The 18,461-nt window shown below is 37.1% G+C and overlaps 1 long non-coding RNA gene across 1 annotated transcript in view; it reads left to right on the top strand.

Moving 5' to 3' along the window:
* LOC103236956 (uncharacterized) overlaps nt 1-18,461 on the top strand; it is a 189,441-nt gene that overhangs the window by 67,473 nt on the left and 103,507 nt on the right. The gene's annotated exons all lie outside the window — the stretch shown is intronic.

Below are 18,461 nucleotides of genomic sequence, written 5' to 3'. Positions count from 1 at the left end.
TTCTGTATCTTTTAAATAGAGCAGTTAGGCTATTTACATTAAACATTAGTATTGAAATGTGAGATACTATTATATTCATCATGCTAGTTGTGTTCTGAATACCTTGATTTTATTTCTAATTGTATTATTGTTTTATAGATGCCCTGTGAGATTTATGCTTTAAGGAGGTTCTATTTTGGTGTATTTTGAAGTTTTGTTTCTAGATTTAAAACTCCCTTTAGCATTTCTTGTAGTGCAGGCTTGGTAGTGGCAAGTTCTCTCAACATTTGTCTGAAAAAGGTTTTATCTCTCATCTATGAAACTTAGTTTCACTGGGCACAGAATTCTTGGTGGATAATTATTTTGTTTAAGGAGGCTAAAGATAGGACCCCACTCCCTTCTGGGTTGGAGGGTTTCTGCTGAGAAAGTTGCTATTAATCTGATAGGTTTTCCTTTATAGGTTACATGATACTTTTGGCTTACTGCTCTTAAGATTTTTTTTCCTTCATCTTGATTTTAGGTAACCTGATGACTATGTGACTAGGTGATGATCTTTTTGTGATAAATTTCCTAGGTGTTCTTTGAGCTTCTTGTATTTGGGTGTCTAAATCTCTAGTAAGACCAGGGAGGTTTTATTTGATTATTTCCTCAAATAAGTTTTCCAAACTTTTAGATTTCTCTTCTTCCTCAGGAATACCAATTATCCTTATGTTTGGTCATTTAACATAGTCCCAAATTTTTTGGAGTCTTTGTCCATTTTATTAAATTCTTTTTTCTTTGTCTTTGTCAGATTGGGTGAATTTGAAAATCTTGTCTTCAAGCTCTGGAGTTCTTTTTACCATTTGTTTGATTTTATTATTGAAACTTTCCAGTGTATTTTGCATTTCTCTAAGTGTGTCTCTCATTTCCAGAAGTTGTAATTTTCTTTTCTTTATGATATATATTTCTCTGGAGAATTTTTCATCTATATCCTGTATATATATTTTTTCATTTCTTTAAGTTGTTTTTCACCTTTCTTTCGTGTCTCCTTGAGTAGCTTAGTAATTGGCCTTCTGAATTCTCTATCTGGCAATTCAGAGATTTCAACTTGGTTTGGATCCATTGCTGGAGAGCTAGTGTGATTTTGGGGACTTGTTAGAGAACCTTCTTTTGTCATATTACCAGAATTACTTTTCTGGTTCCTTCTTATTTGGGTAGACTGCTTCAATGGAAAGATCAGGAACTCAAAGGCTGCTATTCAGATTATTTTGTCCCACGGGCTGACCCCTTGATGTGGTGCTCTTCCCATTCCCCTAGGGATGGGGCTTCCTGAGAACCAGACTGCAGTGAGTGTTATTGCCCCTCCGGGTCTAGCCACCAAGTGGAGATACGAGGCTCCATACTGGTTCTGGGGAATGTCTGCCAAGAGTCCTGTGATGTGATCCATCTTCATGTCTCCCTGTTTTGGATACCAGCACCTGCTCTGGTAAGGTGGCAGGAGAGGGAAGTGAACTCTGTGGGAGTCCTTACTTGTAGTTTTGTTTAATGTTCTGGTTTTCTTACTTGCTGGTTATACTAGCAGTGAAGTTGTCACATGGATGGACTCAGGATCGCTGGTAAGTCAAGGTTTTGCAGGTGGTGGAATTAGCTGTTGTTTTTCTCCTTCTTTGTTCTGTTATGAGTTGCTCTAATGCCTTGAGTTGGTTGGCTTCTAGCTTCTAGTGATCTTCTCACTTAAAGTTCATACATGGACAGACCATGAGTTGGTTAACCTGACATCCATTCCCAATTGCCTGCAGCTACTCTAGCAGCCAGGAGAGCTAAATGCTACCTTCATAATCTCCCAGGGGTGGCTATATTATAAAGGAGTCACTATCCCTGACATTGCTGAGCTGCTAAATTAACATCAGCACCTGTGTGCCTTCAGAATTCTTGTATTAAGAGAGAAATGAACTTCTTTTTGTTGAGGCCACAGTAAAATATTTTTGATACTTGCTGTTGACTCATTCCTTATTATATGACATTTGTATCATGTGAGTTTTCTCTCGATTAAAACTTTCCATATAACTTTTTAGTAAAGAGTGTTGCCCTTTGTTTCAGACACTTCGGGGTGGGCTGGGGAAAGTCATGGAGTCTGTACATGTTGATAGTATCCCATGAAACTACTTGGAGGAATTAATGCACTGTTGCTTGCATGGATGGATACAGATGTAATAAAGCACTATCCAAAAATGAGACTCACTGTCAAATTTTTTTCTGAGTAATTTTTAAAATAATCTCTTATGATTCATACATTTTAATGCCATTTCCATTCCTGGAGCTTGGGTGTAGTCTATGATCCTGGTGCTACTGAAGTTATCAGATTCTTTAAGGTCAGTGGAAGACATTTGATATAGAGAACGTAGAGACCAAAGTGTGTGTGTGTGTGTGTGTGTGTGTGTATGTGGGGGTGTGTGTGTGTGTGTGAGAGAGAGAGAGAAGGAGTGTTTTATGGGAAGGCTGGAAGAGATTCCAAGAAAAACTATTTTATTTATTACTGTTTCCTCTCAGTTAGGATTTCTGGAACATTTAAAATAAGATAACATTATCATTTTCAAATTGCATCTCTGTTATTCTTAGTTTATTGTAGGGTCAAAGCCCTAAATTTAATTACCCCAGGGAAAGAATGCTTGTGAAATTTCTGTCCCCACCCTCCCATATCCAGAAAGGAGAAGAAACATGTTGAAATTTATCTACTCCTATGAGCTTGAGGTTCTCTTTTCAGGCAGAAGTGTTGGGGATAAAGTTGGATGATTTGAACCTCTAGGAAGGGATAGTATCCATTGAACTTTACATTTTGCTCAGTGTGATAAAAACAAAATAAAACAGGTGCTCTTCAAATGGAGGTCCTTAAAATCTGCAGAGATTTTTCCATTCAGCTTAATTGTAATGTTTCTTTCTTGTGTCAAATTTGGCAAGGGTTTAGAAATTTAGTTTTCTCTTATTTGGGGTATTGTGAAGGGAACTGATTCAAAGGTCAAATAAGAATTAAGGTTTGAAAGCTAAAATTTATTGGACGTGTCTTCTAAAGCTATATTATTTCATGTCCTTTTCCCTATAAAGCCAAATAAATCTTTAGAACTCTTCACATTTCAAACACAGTATTTTTCATATCCATGAAGTGATTTTCTGAAGCTCTTGAGTATCCTTGCCCAATGCATATGGCTTTTATGCCTGTACAGTACTTAGCAGGAATGTTATTAGTTATGCTTCCTGAGAATTCTGAGGGTGAACTCATATTGTTAACTGGTTTGATACTTAAGAAAACTGGCTAAGGCTTATCAGAGGCCACTTCTGTGGGCTCTTGGAGTTGCAACATGTGCCAAATGGCTAAATCATTCTGTACTTTGATATATTTTTAAAGATTCTTTAAACATACCATAGAATGAAACAGCTTCTTAGCTATATTGCCTTTTCAAGATATACCTTCTAATAATATCTCATAGATATCTTTTAGTTTAGTTACTTCCTATACTTTCTAATTTAGTGTTGATACTGACTTTTTTTTTTTTTTTTTTTTTTTTTTTTTTTTTTTTTTTTGCATAGAACTGGGATTGGGAAACATGCCTGGAAAAAAAATCTCTGATAAACTCACATATAATACCCTTGCCAGAAACAATGCTTCAATTCCAATGAGGTCTAGAAGGGAAATGCTAACACTGGCTTCTTTATCTAGAAAACTGGAAAATATTATATTTAATATATTAAACATTATGTTAAATTAGGGATTTTGACGTGTTGATGATATCTGTGTAAGAGACTCACTGAATACAACCAACTTAATTCCCGAAAGTTGGACAGGAGCAAGGCAGAGCAGGGACTGATGTGTTTTGGAGAGTAGGATGGTAAAACGGTTTCACTAAAAGCCAGTGGCTCTCACTTCTGTTACCCTGAATACAGACTCTACTTTGGCTTGTTTCAGGACTATTTGGCTCAGAGGGGTGGTTTTGGAATCAGGGATGGCCAGAAGGAAGGTGAAGAGCTGCATTCCTAGGTGCCCAGTTTAACTGTTTTTCAGGTTTCTTGACTTGTGTTTTCCAGGAGTGGTGACAATGTGGAAATTGTAAGTGTTTCCTTTGACTGGGCTCAAAACTTTCCAGACAAAACATTGGTAGAAAATACCAGAACTGTATTTTTGAGGGGAAGAAAGTTGGCAGCTAATTTTAAGGCCCCCCTTATATAGATCTTGTATTCTACAAATGTACAAACTAATACACAATTTCAAGATAGATTTATTTCTATTTAATATGTACCTAGCAGGTCATTAATGCTATATTTGTAAGGAAAATGATAAACATTTTTCTAATTATGTACTTAATTTACGAAATGCAGAGTAATGTAGAAATCCAGTTGTTGATGTTATTATGCAAGTGTGAGATTGGGGATTTTAAAAATGATATCCAATATTATGTTATGAGGACATTTGTTAGGGCTATTTGGGGAGGGGGCAGTTTTGGTAGAAAAAAATGTGAGAGTACATAGCTTTCCATATCTGGATTTCTTTTTACACTAGGGGTGAATGGCTCTTTTCGAGGAACTGGAATTTAGCTATCTATTTTTTGGTTGTTGTTTGCTTCATTTTTAAAGGCACATATCCTTTATTTCTGAGCATAAGGATAGGCATTTACCTCAATACAGATTGTTTCTTAAATCTTACTTAATGCAGGACCTGATAGGAAAGGTATGTTTTTATTGTTAGGTGACTCAAGAGCTAGATTTTCCAGTGTTTCTTTTGAAGTTGAAGTATTTATTGGAACCCAGAGCAAAGTAGTACAGAGATGAGAGATAGCCAGCAAAGGGTGAATTATTAAGGCTGTGTGAATTACTCAGTCATCCAGTGTGGATGACTGGAGCTTAATTTCATGGGGAAACTTTGAGAAATGGCAGATATTTCTCAGAATAATTTCTTCTGAAGAGGTAAGGAAGCTTGCATATTTATACACCAGCTCCCATCACTGTTGGTTAAAGGCTGCTCCCAGGAAGTGTTAATTCCCTGGCACTTGTACTTCAGTAGTTCTGGCAAGAGTCCTCTGGCACAGAGAGGCAGCCCCTGGCCATTCAAAGCCATCTGGAGAAAGCAGATAGTGGGATTCAAGGAATTTGGGTGGTGCACTGACTGTATATGTTACAATGGCAAGTGCCGTAACTGATGCGGTCCAAGAATCCACACACGGAAGCCATCCTTATGCATGGAAAAGTTTGAGAATCATTAATATGGGCTATTGACCAATAAATTATAAATTGTCAGAGAATTGTTTAATGGAATTATCATTTTGTAGGTAAGGGAATTAAAGTCCAGAGAATTTTAATGATTGACTTGATGTCATAGAACCACTTTTAGCTCAATAGTCTCATGACTTAATGAATTATTGATGCCCAATTTCATTATTATTAATTTGAAGGCTAGATATTTCAAAAAAAATAGTACAAAGGCACATGGCTCCAGTGCCCTTCCCCTTCCTTTTCAGCACCATTTCTACTGACCCCTTAAAGCTACCCACCCACCTGTGAGGCATTCCTTTATGAGTACCAATGCGTGAAAATCGTTTTCTTTTAGAAACATACTCTGCTCCCTACCTTTCAAAACTTGCTTAGGAAAAGTTCTTTGAAGTTTATGGATACTAAGGTATAAATGACTAAATTTGCTTTATATTGAGGTATTTTCTCAATGATAAAAAGTAAAATCTTAAGCTTCAATAATGAAGCTTTACCATTTTCAGTTTAGGAGAAGTTAATTTAGGATTGAAAGGGCCTGAGGCTAATTTTAATTATTCATACATATGGATTGTCCTTTTGGAAAATACTGTTGATCTTGTAGCCATTAAAGTGCAGTTTATAAGATGAAATTGATTTAGCATGGGGAACACTGGTGGCCCTTAGAATAGAAGCTCAGTATTTAATAAATGTGAAAATAATGAGAAATTATAATATAGTCATTACTAGAGTTTTATAATTTAGAAATACATAAGTATAGTTTTCATCATATTGGATCACATAAAAAGATCTTAACTTCCTGCAGAAAAAGTCCATTTTTCGTTACAAACTAGTATAAATAGCACAGTTCAAAAAGAATCAGAATATACTGTTCAAATAATTTTAAAACTTCAATATTTGACTTTTAACTACTGTAATGTCGCCCCAAATGTTTTGGTTTTGACTATAATTAAATTACATTTTGTTATATTCAGTATTGATAGCTGTCATTTTTTGAACCCCTACTGTGTGTCATAAAAATCTTAGGGGATTTACATACTATATTTCTTTAGTTTTGCAATAACTTCGCATGACGGATATTTTTATCCTTATTTTATGGAAATAAATGAATGTACATAACAAATTTTTATGACAAATTTGATGCCTGGCACATCACAGACATTTAGAAACTATTTTTAAAATAGGAATGAGTGAATGAGGTCTTGTTCCAAGCCGCGAAGCTTTAGCGTGGTAAATGGAGCCAGCCGGGTGCACTTTAGCCTTCAGAACTGTTCCAGCTGCCCATACACAGGGTCTGAGTGAATGGTTCTGACACCCATGGAACTGGCATTAGCTTGGCCTGGAGGATGGTCTGCACAGTTGAAGCTGGATGCGCTGGGACCTGTCCACAGGTGATTGCTAGTGAGAAAACTCTCTTATCCTTTAATCCTTGACCTCGCAGAGCCCACCTGATGCCCTGGAGTAACTCCTTTCTGAGAAATGGGTTTGTTGTCTCAGGCCCACTCAGTTCAATTTATCAGTTTATAACTCTGCCAAGGATCTCTAGCTCTTTCTTATTGCCCAGGGTCACATATCATTCATTTGTTCACTCATCAAACATTTACTAAGAACTACTGTGTGCTGGAAACTTGGCCGAATGCTAGGAATTCACAAACAAACTATTGAGTGAGATGGATTCTGTGTTGGGGGATCCACAAGTAACCCGATAGATGAACAGATGGACTTCTTGAATTCTTCCCAGGATTATAAAAGGAAAATATACTTTTACAAAGAACATTTTTATGGGTCAAGGAACTAATCTAAAACACCAATGTTGATTAAATAGAGCATTCTATTCAGACATTAGAGTTTAAACTTTTATAAAATTTAATATAAAATGACTGTGGGGTAAATGAGCAGGGAGTGAGGCACTTCCTGGGAATCCCTAGGCCAGCCAAGAAGTATTCCTGAGCTATTCCTCATCACTAATCTAAGAAGGATCCTGCAGCAGGCACACCCGGATATCATCCCAGCACAAAACCTAAAAGGCAAGCAGTTGGTGTGACAGCATTGGAAGACACCATGTTCAGCTACTGTAGCTCTTAGGGTGTGAGTGTAAGTGTAGCACGGCTTTGTTATGCAGTCTTATGGTTAATAGTAGGTAGCTATTGTTTTTGAAAGGTCTGTGTATGCTCTCTGACATGATCTCAATGTAAAAATAATGCACCATGAAAAGGAAGTTCTTCTGATCTGAGTTCTGCCCTAAATCAAAGATTTCTTTTGTCACAAGAGATTCTATTTGGGATAAGCTAATGTATCTAGATTTGTTCATAGACTTTTGAGGAAGGCATTTGTGTGTGTGTATGTGTGTGTGTGTGTTGTGTGCATGCACACTAAGTTTCAGTGGTAAAAGTTAGTCATGGTGTCATGAAAGAGTTGAACTGTCCTTTAGAATTTTTTTTCAGGATTCCAGATAGAATGTGTTTGCAAAGAACATTTTTTTCCCTTCAAGGCTCATGTTAAAATAAAGGTCAGGAAATTCAGTCAAGTATACAAGTTAGCCACAACTTTCGTCCAAAAGAACATGCATCACAGGTGTCGCTCAGTGCCACTGGAGTTGGTTTAAACACATTGGTTATGGTTATATATAGCACTTGAAGTCCAAACATTCACTCCAACTCCATCATCACTTACTTAGGTTGTCCCAGCAAATTCCTTTTGGACTCTTTCTTTGCCAAGTTCAAAAAGTAATGGGTTCTTAACTATAACAGAGAAAAATCAACTCTCCATTTTAGAAAAAAGTAAAAAGTTTTCCCTTCCTTCCTTCTCACTTTTCCCCAAAAAGAAGCTTCTAAAATGCAAATAAATTTGTAAATAAATATATTTCAGTTACTGCAACAATGAAAGCAATACACTAGTTTATCTAAGTGAAATTTTTATAAATTTCACTTTTACTAATAAGTTGTAGTATAAGAAAATAATGTCTTATTTTAATTTTATCATTTTTATAAAACCACAGAAAAGAAAAAGATAATAATTGGGAAATTAATATATCTGTTATGATTTTTAAGTAAACCTTCCACTGAAATATGATATACCATATTTAAAAAGCATGTTCCTTGTAAGTGTACAGCTTGAGGATTTTTTTTCACAAACTGAATATACTTGTGTAACCAGCACTCACATCAGGAACTAGATTGTCACCAGAGCATTATTCCAGAAGTCCATCTCTTTCTCTAATACTCAGTGCCATTTTCTACCCCTAAGGGTAGCCACTATCCTAACTAATAACACCATCGAACTTCTGCCTGCTTGACTTTTGTACCAATGGAGTTACGCATTATTTACTCTTTTGTGTCTGGATAATGAATTGTGCAGGTGGGAATATGGTTGTACATGTCTTTTGGTGAACACATGCATGCATTTCTTTGAGGTATAAACTGAATGGAGGAACTGGTGGGTTATAAGGATGCGTGTGTTCAGTTATCATAGGTAATGTCAAATTGTTTACAAAGTGACCCTGCATGCTTTCTTTCTATGCTCACTTATACTAAACTATACTGCTTTTCTCAATCTCATTTGTCATTAGAGAGATTTCTTTAAACTGAAAAGGTTATCTGAAAAGCACTCTGTTGCATATATTTAAAGATCATTTTTGCTAATATGGTTATTTTCAGTGGAATGTTTTCATGTCCTCAATCTTAACTTGTAAAAGCCTATGCTCATAATAGTACAAACAATTCCACCTAAAAGTCGGACTGTAAGTTCAGCAATAAAAGATGAATCACCATGAGACAAAGCTGTACACACTTGGAAACATAGTGTATATACTAATCTTTCATAACAAAACTATTCCTGTTATAAAATGATACTAGATTGCTTTCCAGGAAAGTCAAGTGAAAACGTTACTAACTTTTTTCTTCAAGATATATCAGAGTTTTTATTTGCAAACAACTTGAAACCAACTCTGGTTAATTTATCAGGAAAGAAATGTGATAATTTTGGAAACCCACTGAATCTCTTGGGGGGCCAGAGAACCAGGCTTGGAGATATCCCAGTCATGCAAGATGCTGTAAAATATGTTTTGAACTGGTCCTCTATAGACCAATTGCTGCTTCCACGGGTTACAGATCCCATAGCCTGCCCTATTTGTCAGTCTCCAAGATGGCCCTAGTAAGTCTCAGATCCTGACATTTGTGCTCTTGTGCTGTCTTCTTTCACACAGAGTCAGGGCAGCTCTGTGTGACCAATAGAGGTGGCAGCGTGTGACTTACAAGGCTAGAATATAAAGGACATTGAAGCTTCCCCTTGGTCTCCCACACTCTGGGGGAAGCCAGCTGCTGGGTCCTGAGGTCATGCAAAAAGCCTCAAGGAGAGGAACTGCAGCCGTCTGCTGACTGCCAGCACCAACTTTTCATGCTGGTGAGCCACCTTGGGAGCCAGCCCTCTGTCTTCAGTCACAGCTTCAGATGATTGCAGCCCCAGCTGATGTCTTGACTGCAAGCTATTGAGAGACTGAGCCACAGCTACTCAGCCAAGCTTCTCTAAGTTATTTTATCTTTTTCTTTTTTTTAAGAGACAGTGTCTTCAGTCATGTTGCTCTAAGATGTTCTTTCTTTCTTTCTTTCTTTCTTTCTTTCTTTCTTTCTTTCTTTCTTTCTTTCTTTCTTTCTCTTTCTTTCTTTCTTTCTTTCTTTCTTTCTTTCTTTCTTTCTTTCTTTCTTTCTTTCTTTCTTTCTTTCTTTCTTTTTTTGACAGTGTCTTGCTCTGTTGCTCAGGCTAGAGTGCAATGGTGCCATCATAGCTCACTGCAGCCTTGAACTCCCGGGCCCAAGCGATCCTCCTGCCTCAGCCTCCCAAGTAGCTGAGACTACAGGCACATGCCAACATGCTTGGCGAATTGTTTTATTTTTTGTAGAGATGGGGTCTTGTTTTGTTGCCAAGGCTGGTCTCAAAGTCCTAGGCTCAAGCAAGCCTCCTACCTTGGCCTCTCAAAGTGCTGGGATGACAGGTGTGAACCACTATGCTTGGCCAAGCTTCTTGACCCACAGAAGCTGAGAGAAAAATAAATGTTTACTTTTGTTTTAAGCCATTAAACTTTGGGGTAATTTGTTACACAGCAAGAGATAGCTAATACAATCATCACCCAGACATGCGATATAGCTGCTGAAACTGTTGGCACCACTGCCTTTGGGAACTGGATGTATCTGCAAGCAACATTAACCAACTGCATTCTGGATAATCCTCACTTCTTCAATTATGACTTCTGATTCAAAGTCTGCATCGTTTGCAATTGACTGACATTGCCTGGGTTCACATGTGCATATTTTAGGTAAAAATAAGACTTGGAAATGCAAGTAGCTAATCTTTTCAGCTTCTAGAGGTGAGCTCTATGCCTCATAAGGTTGGAAACTCCTCAAACTTAGAAAGAGAGGTTAGATACTGGGCAGTCCATTGTCCACCATGCCCAGGCTCCTCACAGTATGGGCCATCTGTGAGTGAGTACCGTCTGTGAGTTTTTTGCTGTTGGTCTGCAATGAGATAAACATAGACAGTGAGAATAGGGGGCCAGAAACTTTCATAGCAATTTGACACTACCTTGACATTTTTATTGTATTTGACAAAAATACTGATACACAACAAATTGGAAATTAAACAAGAAACTACCACAGATAGTTTGAGAAGCACTGATAGTTTTCTACCACAAATAGTTTGAGAAGCACTGCGCTACATCTATATATAACAAAGGACTTATTTGAAAACACTGTGTCTTTCACCTCTGCCTCCAGAGCCTCAGGACAAAGCTGGTTTCTCATGTGATTGATATCACAGAGCAGCAATTTTCTCTGTACTCCTTTAGTTACCCAAAGATGCTGACATGCTTTATACATAAACTCGTTGCATTAAAAATCAAATTATTTTGGTGGGCAAGACGCAAACAAGAGTAATAATCTTGTTATTGTCTCAACAAACCTATAATACGAGGTAAATATTGTGGTTCCCCTTTTACCAGTGAGATAGGTGAAGCACCAAGAAATTAAATGATATACTCAATCACATGGCTCCCAAGTGAAAGCACCAGACTTTGAACCCAGGCAGCTTGGCTCTTGCTAGCACTTGCACTTTTGGCCACTCTGCTGTACTGCCTCTCTAACATAACAAGAAAAACACTGATATGTATCCAAAATATTATATCCAAGTATTGCCTAAATATGAACTTTATTTCCTCTTTGAATCATGGCCTTTGCAAAGACCTCTAAGAATATTTAGGCAAATTATACTTTTCTTAATAGTCAATGTACTATATATTTCAAAAGATCTGATGCCTGCTGTCTACAGCATTATAATGCACTGAGACATAATAAGTGATTGCTTTCCAGAATGAAGCTTTTAAGATAAATAAATTTGTGTTTTTAGGTCATTTAGGAATATTGCCCCTTTTTTAAAAAAATGGAGTACCTTAGCACTAACACGCACACTTTTTAGAATTTTAATCTCTGAAATATTTTTCAGGGATTTCAGCAGTACACATCAATCTTATTAAAGGTGCATGTATGCATTTTTATCTAGTCTGATCCCTCAACAAGCCTGGTCCATTTAGCAGACCAGAAAGCTGATCTCCAGAGGCCAAAGGACCAACTCCCAATCGTGAAGCAGTTGTTCATGACCTTAGAGGATGTCAGGGCAAGTCTGAACTCCTGGTTGGAGGCTTTTCCACACCCTGTAACAATTCATGTCCTCCGCCAACTGACAGAGGCCTAACTGAAGAGTTCAAGATTGTAAATTCCCAGCACACGTCGAACAAGTTGGGGATGGCTGAAAGTCATTTCACAGTAGGATTGATTTGCAGCCAGGATCAACCAGCCTTTGGCAGCATTTTTGTGTAGTTTGGACGATTCTATCATCAGATCTGCCTCTTGATATAAAATGTTTCCTGTTTGAGTTTCCTTTTTCAAATGAATGGATCTATTATCCTAGAGGAAGATTTCCTAGCTGCTCTGAGAAGGGCAGGATGAATGAAAGGTTATAGATCAAATGTGTTTATTTGTCCCTCATTAGCTGATAATTGGTTTATGTGTATCATTTTATGGAAAGCCAAGGAATAATGACACACATATTGAATTTATTGAATCAAGTGTAACAGCACTGGGAAGGTCTAAGAAAACAGATATACACATACACAGAAATAGAGAGAGTTTACATGGCCATTTCTCATCTCACTAGGGAAGTCAAGATGTGTGCACGAAACCTACCATGACAGTAAGTGAACAGTGCCAGTAAGACAGAGAACAGTATTAGATGAAGAAGAAAAAAGCTTTCATAGACAAGAAAAAACTAGAATCTTAGGCAGGTTTTAGAAAACAACAACATTGCTTAATACTTACTAAACATATACTTATTAAACATGACCTCATATAGCTTTACAATAGCTATTTAAATTAGGAACTACTGTACTTTATTTTCTGTTTTACAATTCTGGAAAATGAATTGCTTACATCAAATAGCAGTAAAAGATAACTCAAATTCAAGGCAGACTTTAAAGGACACACTCTTAACTGAGCACTTCTCTGTGCTGCCTTGGGCTGGACATAGGAGAGACGCCCAATCTCCAGGGCAGGGATAGAATACGGAACAATCTAAGCAAAGGTCTGGAGGTAAGAAGGAAAGCATGTTCTGGGGTCAGTGCAATTGACCAAGTAGATGGTTTTGGGGAAAAGGTAGGGTTGATAAAATTGGAGAATCAATAAGGCTGAAAAATATTACAAGAATTAAAGATTCCTACATTAATGGATTCTGAGCAGGAACATAAAATTATGTAAAAACTGTTTTGTAAGAAGGGTGAACTCAGCAGTCATGTGTAGACTGATAGAAGAAGAGAGGGCTGGAGGCTGGAAAATCATTGAGAATATGTTGCAGAAGTCCAGCAACAGGCAATGAAAGCCTGGACTAGTACACCAGTTCTAGATTTTTGGTCGTGGGTATACTGATACTCTTAAAAAGAATTGAGGAGTCCAAAAGTGTTTTGTTTGTGTGGATTTTACCTGTCGATGTTTATGGTATTTGAAATTAAAACAGAATTATTTTAGGAAAAGTATTAAATCATTTAAAAATAACAATAAACCATTATACATTAACATAAAAATAACTGTGCTTTTTCATGAAAAATAACTATACTTTTAAAAATATATAGTGAGAAAAATTACACTGTTTTATACTTTTGCAGATTTCTTTAATGTTTGGCTTGCTGAATTCCAGGTGGATTTTCATATATCCAATGGGCTGTGATGTTGCACAACGTGTGGACTCAAAAATTCCACTGCATGCTTATAAGAGAAACAGTGAACACGGCAAATCAAACATTAGTATTCCCATCATAGTAGTTTAGAACTCATGACACTCTGAAAGATTCTTGGGGGTTCCCATGTTTTCAGCTCACAACTTGAGAACCTCTTGGCTAGAGTGTAGCTGAGAAGATAAAGAAACACAGAGAACAACAGAGAAACAAAACAGCAGCATCTGGAGACCGACTAGGCTTAGGGGGAGCTGCAAAGGAAATGATCTGATTCAGTACGATACAATACATCAAACCTGGGTGACCTGGGAAAATTGCAATGCCTCTTGCAGAATGGGGAAACCCATGGGGGAAGGCAGTCTGATGGGGAAGTTGGTAATTTCTGGTTTTGGTGATTTAAATGTGAACGAACATAGATATCCAAGTACACAGAGAATTACGACCCAGAAACTGAGAGACTCATTATCAATAAAACTGAATGTTTTAAGTTAATTTAAAAATAAAATAGACACATGTACTGTAATTTCTATCCAGTTCATCACAAAATTTGTATTCATTTTTGTTTCTTTTAATGAGTGGAACATTAGAGGAGCTCAATTGTATTTGAAAAATTTAGTTTTCTAAGATGAGGAGTGAATATGTGGGCATTTTCCGTGTTATTCTTTATACATTCAATATGTCTGGGACAATTTATAATGTATTAAAAATTTTAAGTTCACACCAGCTGCTAACCCACACATATCTCTCTCTCTCTCTCTCTCTCACACACACACACACACACACCCCACACCATATATTTTCATTAGATCAGATGCCATCTTATTTCCAGATGCTAGTGGTAGAGATGCCCATTTGGGAAAAAACAAAAGAAGAAAAATAAAGAAAAAGACCTAAACTAAACCCCATATTTTAATCTTTTAGATATTGAAATGCAGACTATAGAGAAAGAACTTACTGTAGCATGGACAAAATATAGGAAAAGTGTAAGCCAAACAGGAAGACATACCAATATTCACATGATACCAAAGAAGTTCATTTTATTACATACATTTACCAATGATTCAGTCAGACTGAAGCTCCCAGGAGAGTTTACAGCACTTAGTGGGAGAGATGAAAATGGAGAAACAAAGAATTACGAACTGTGTGATGTTTCCAGTAGAATCAGAGGCACTGGGAAAACAAAGTACTCAAAGGGTACATCCCAGAGAAAGTGACTATATGTCCCTGGGAGGCTGTGTAGGCAAGCTCGACTCTGGAATTGGAATACATTGGATTGGAGTAGATTGGAGTGCTAGCATGAATCAGGCACTATTAGCTTTGAGACTTAGAGGAAATTACTCAATTGCATAAGCTTTAGTTTGAAAATGTTTTATTGATAAAAACATGTTAATAGTAACTGCTTCCCAGGATTGCAGTAAGTGTTAATGCAGGATATGACCCAGTGACTGTCAGCTCCTCTTACTGTGTAGTGCTGACCAGTAGACCCCCATCTGCCCTCCACACTCACCACTACTTAGCCCCCACCACATCCACGTTTCTCTCCTGGATGACTTTAAAATGCTGTTGCCAGCTTAAGCTCTCCATACTCTAACTGTTTTGGTTATAATCTTAGCCACCAGACAAGTAGTTGTCCTCCTTCTTAGGCCTTTGAAAGCCACAACCCTGGTCCCCACCAGCCTTTGCTCATACTAAAGCCTTTCTGGAGCATACTCCATGCTTCCTTTCTATTCATTTCAGAGGCTTTTAATTTTCTGATTCTTCTTTAGCTCTACAAGTATTACATATCCACCATATTCCCTATCTTTATTTGCTTTAGACGTCATTCCAAATTGTATCCTGTAGTCATTTTAACCAAGTAAAACATGAAATTGGAAAAATTATATACGTTGTTTTATTTTTTTTTACACAGGAAAATAAATATGATAATAAAACTTCTAAAACTCTTTTAAGAAGAATGTTTTGGGTGTGTGTATCAGGGCAGGATGAAAAGGGATAATCATTAGATAACATAAGTCAAATTCACAGTTAGAAGGAGGCTGTCATTGACTTTCAGCATCTATTATTTTGGCTATTCAGTGAATACACTCTGACCTGGGGCTCTGAACTTGAGGTAAGCCGGGTGCTCCTGAAGCCAGGTGCCTGCTTTGGATGAACGAATGGATAAATGAATGAGATAAGCACAAATCTACAGTACACCCAAAGATTACATAATCAAAAATAACGCCTGTACAAAGAATGGTGTAAATTGTACTGTGTAGATATTTTAGCCAAAAACTAAGCTAAACTTTCTCAACAGGAATTCCATTTTTAGTGCTTTTTTTTTAAACTCAAGGATAGAATTCATATTAAGCAGGAATCAAAGTTACCTTAATGCCAAGTATAACATCTTTTTGCTAATAATTTTTTCGTAAATATATGTGTTCTATAAACTAACATAACCCTCATTTTTTTTGCAGTGGTTTCATGACCTTTGCAAACAAATGAAAGACTTACATTTGCTAAGTTCCCTTTAGTATTTAATTGCTAGAAATTTAAGGACCTAACACGGACTGCAGCTGTTCTGAGTTTCAATTATTTTTCTGCTTATCTTCCTGGCTAATAACTTGGAGCTCTGGGCTGAATGCATTCCATTTTTTAGCAATGGGAAACATCAAGACAAATCTTGGTTCCCACACAACTGAGTGGAACAAGGAGAACTGGGTCACCCAAGAGTTTCATCAACACTCCTGGAAGAGCTCAAGAGATAAGCAGAAGCATTTACACTACTGGGGACAATTGGTTTTGATCAAGAGACTCAGCAATAAAAGCAGGAATCTAGGCTGGAACAGAAGGGGTGGTGGGAAAGACTGTCTGAATGGTAAAGGATTTCTGTGTAAAATAATGATACCTTCTCTTTTAAGGGGACATGAGCATTTTTGCTTTGGCACCTAGATGTTGAATCATATGTCTCACATAGAATCATAGATCTTGCAGAGTTTGATTAGACATAAGGCATCACCTAGACTTCTTTAAAGCTGGAGACACTAGGGCCCAGAGAGGTTAAAGGACTTATCTGAAGCCACACAGCTAGTACATGGCAGGGCTGGGAACAGAACTCATTTCCTATTCCCAGTCAGGACACTTCCCTCTCCCCTATATCTGCTTCCTCTACTCCTTTAAGCATCTTGTCTCTTCAAGCCACAGCTGAAGTACTCTGGTAATATTATCAGCACACTCTCCAGATTGCTATTCTTGAAACTTATGTGTTTGGCCTTTATTTATTTTTTTTTAAATGATGTTTTTGTAAAATTATTAAGTTTTCTGACAGAGATGAGCACTGAAGGTTGAGAATTTATTGCATTTGGACAATTTCTAGATGGCAACTTACGTATAGTTGTACGTTACTGAATTAAGGTGTGTTTAGATAATAACGCAGCTGGAAGGAGATATTTGGATCAAGTGAGCCAAATCCCTGGTTTGCAGATTACGGAACAAAACCCTAGAAAACAAAGGGGCCATCAGTGTAAAATACAAAACCCTAATATCACAGAAAATTCTATCAAATCAAAGTTTAAGTGTTTGAACATTGACTTTATCAAAGATTAAATAAAAATGGTCATGAGTTGTTATTACTTTCTAAAAAAGTGTTGTTTATTAAAATATTTGGCATATATTGTTGTTGTTCATTGTTTTACTCATTTGGAGAGGTTCTAATAAGAATAGCAGGAAACTAACTGAATTATTTAAAAGCTAGGCTCAATGTATTAAAGGAAACCAAAAGTTTAATGTACTTTGAGCAGCACTAGATGACCATGACCATCAACATGATGAGTTGTATTTTAGTCATGCGCAGTATTTGCTAAATGAATGAATAATAAATATAAAAAGTACTTGGCTGGAGATAAAGCATTGTACATTAGAATACTGACATTGAGCAACACAAATTTGGTAAATCCTTGCTTTTAAAAAAATCATACTTTAAGTTCTGGGATACATGTGCAAAAAGTGCGGGTTTGTTACATAGGTATACACGTGCCATGGCGGTTTGCTTCATCCAACAACCCATCACCTATATTAGGTATTTCTCCCAATGCTATCCTTCCCTAGCCTCCCCACCTACCGACAGGCCCTGGTGTGTGATGTTCCCCTCCCTGTGTCCATGTGTTCTCACTGTTCAACTCCCACTTATGAGTGAGAACATGTGGTGTTTGGTTTTCTGTTCCTGTGTTAGTCTGCTGAGAATGATGGTTTCCAGTTTCATCCATGTCCCTGCAAAGGACGTGAACTTATTCTTTTATATAGCTGCATAGTATTCCATGGTGTGTATGTGCCACATTTTCTTAATCCAGTCTATCATTGATGGGCATTTGGGTTGGTTCCAAGTCTTTACTATTGTGAATAGTGCTGCAATAAACATACATGTGCATGTGTCTTTATAGTAGAATGATTTATAACCCTTTGGGTATATATCCAGTAATTGGATTGTTGGGTCAAATGATATTTCTAGTTCTAGATCCTTTAGGAATTGCCACACTGTCTTCTACAATGGTTGTACTAATATACACTCCCACCAACAGTGTAACAGCGTTTCTATTTCTCCACATCCTCTCCAGCATCTGTTGTTTCCTGACTTTTTAATGATCACCATTTTAACTGGTGTGAAATGTTCTCTCACTATGGTTTTGATTTGTATTTCTCTAATGACCAGTGATGATGAGCTTTTTTCATATGCTTGTTGGCCGCATAAATATTTTCTTTTAAGAAGTATCTGTTCATATCCTTTGCCGACTTTTTGATGGGGTTGTTTTTTCCTGTAAATTTAAGTTCCTTGCAGATTCTGGATATCAGCCCTTTGTCAGATGGATAGATTGCAAAAATTTTATCCCGTTTTGTAGGTTGCATGTTCACTCTGATGATAGTTTCTTTTGCTGAGTAGAAGCTCTTTAGTTTAATTAGATCCCATTTGTCAATTTTGGCTTTTGTTGCCATTGCTTTTGGT

This window comes from Chlorocebus sabaeus, chromosome 8 (assembly GCF_047675955.1).
Source record: "Chlorocebus sabaeus isolate Y175 chromosome 8, mChlSab1.0.hap1, whole genome shotgun sequence".
In the NCBI taxonomy this organism is placed as follows: Eukaryota; Metazoa; Chordata; class Mammalia; order Primates; family Cercopithecidae; genus Chlorocebus; species Chlorocebus sabaeus.
The sequence above is the reverse complement of the archived record's forward strand: the minus strand, read 5'-3'. Positions and strand labels throughout refer to the sequence as shown.